The sequence below is a fragment of the Gavialis gangeticus genome, unplaced genomic scaffold (assembly GCF_001723915.1).
Source record: "Gavialis gangeticus isolate Ggan-Ray unplaced genomic scaffold, GavGan_comp1, whole genome shotgun sequence".
Classification (NCBI taxonomy): domain Eukaryota; kingdom Metazoa; phylum Chordata; order Crocodylia; family Gavialidae; genus Gavialis; species Gavialis gangeticus.
The window spans coordinates 46,661,082-46,662,999 of record NW_017728993.1 but is presented as its reverse complement, the minus strand read 5'-3'; positions in this window follow the sequence as shown (position 1 = coordinate 46,662,999).

Genomic DNA, 1,918 nt, shown 5'->3' with positions numbered 1-1,918 from the left:
TGCCTGCATACACCCACATACTGTCCCTACCTCCCCCCCACCTGCGCATACACGCGCGCGTGCGCACACACACACACACACACAAAGTCCTTGCCTGCCCCCCCCCACATACTGTCCCTGCCTCCCCACCCCCTGCATACACTCACTCACTCACTCACTCCTGTACTGATGTGGCTCTGTGCTCCCCAGTCCTGGGGTGGAGGCAGGAAGGGAGTGAAATGGCTGGGGTTGCATGGGGTTGAGCTATTCAGTCCTGCTGAGGCTCCCCCCGGGGCCTACTGCCCCTGGCTCTTGCCTGCTTTGACAGGCTGCCAGGGTAGATTAATATTAATTTTCTAAATGTTTTAGGAGCCCTGTGTGGGTCAGAAAGAATGGCCTGGTGGACTGGATCTGGCCCCTGGGCCATATTTTGCCCACCCCAATCTAACTTCAAGTATGTAGAACATGAATGGTTGATACAGAAATATTTTACAACATGGAAAAGTAAATAAAATAGGCAAATGAAAAGCATAAGAAAGCCAAGATTGATTTATCAATTTTAAAAACAGCTTAGCAAGAAAGAAATCAATTATATTCTTCTGAATTATACCCCAAAATAAGTTAAAAAACACAAAACAATTACATGTTTCCAAAACTGAAGAGAGGACATTCAAGGAACTGAAAAGCAAAAATGCTGCCAAAATACAAAATTCATCTTAGGGAGAGAATGAAGCAACCAGTAACAGTTACAGTAAAACAGATGTTGTTTTAAATAAGCAAAAATCAGTGTATTAGTCTACCCATAGTTATTAAAGGTTTCAAAATTCTCGGTGACAGAACAACCATATTTTACTTTGTCTAAAACAAAGATGTTCTATTAAATTACAAGCAAACATATTTGAATTCTCTGTCATACAAGAGATTTAATGGGCACTTATGGATAGAAATTTAAATCAATTTATGAAGTAAATCTGTTTTACCTCACTCACGATTTTGCAACCATCGAGTTGCTGAACTGCTTCAACTGTAGTATAATTTCGCATAGCAACAGGTATGTTCAACTGGTCTTAACAGTTCATTATCATTTGAATAATAGCTGCACATCCTGGCAGTTGTCAGGCAATTTCCATATACAGTATGAAATAAAATACCAGTACTTCCATTATGTTTGTCTTCCAATAATATCACACAGTCAAGCTGCTGTAAATAAATACCTTGATATATTATACATATTTAAATAAAAGATTGGTTCTAGGTATCCATAAGCTGCTTGCATTAATAAATTCACTATTTTAAATGGCAAATACAGGTTCAACTTGTCTTTTATATACTTGGAAAAACAGGCTATGAACTAGGGATTATATCTTTGGAACATATGAACCTTTCTTTCAGTCCCCTATTCTTTTTGAGATTCCTGAATACTCTGCTGTTCCTGCATCTTTTTCAAGGAAGTTGATGGTCAGTGGACCCATAGCTAGTTGGTTAGTTCTGTAGCCATCTTTGTGAGAAAGTGAGCTTAAACTTTCAAGCAGCACTGCTTCTCACAGGAGGTCCAGATGCCCTGTACACCCTCCTCAAACCTTCTACTATTCCTTTCCACAGTGACCATGCTGGTTCTGATGGTCTAGAGAAGAGGATTTGCTTCCCCTTCAGCACAATAGCAAGAATTTTTTCCCCCAAAGGCTAGAGCGTACTCATTTTACTTACAGATACAGCATCATAATTTTGTTCTTGTTTTAAACTGATGTTCCTTCAATTGGTATCAGTCTCAGTGAAATAGCAATACTGGCTTTTCTTACAGCAGAACAATGCTTTTTGGCTTTACGTGTCGCTCCTTCACTCTCCTTTTTTAAAAACTGTTTTTTCTCTCCAGCTTTTTTTCTTATTAGAAATAGTTCCTCACTGAAGTGGCCAACAGAAATCAGCTGCTTATTACTAT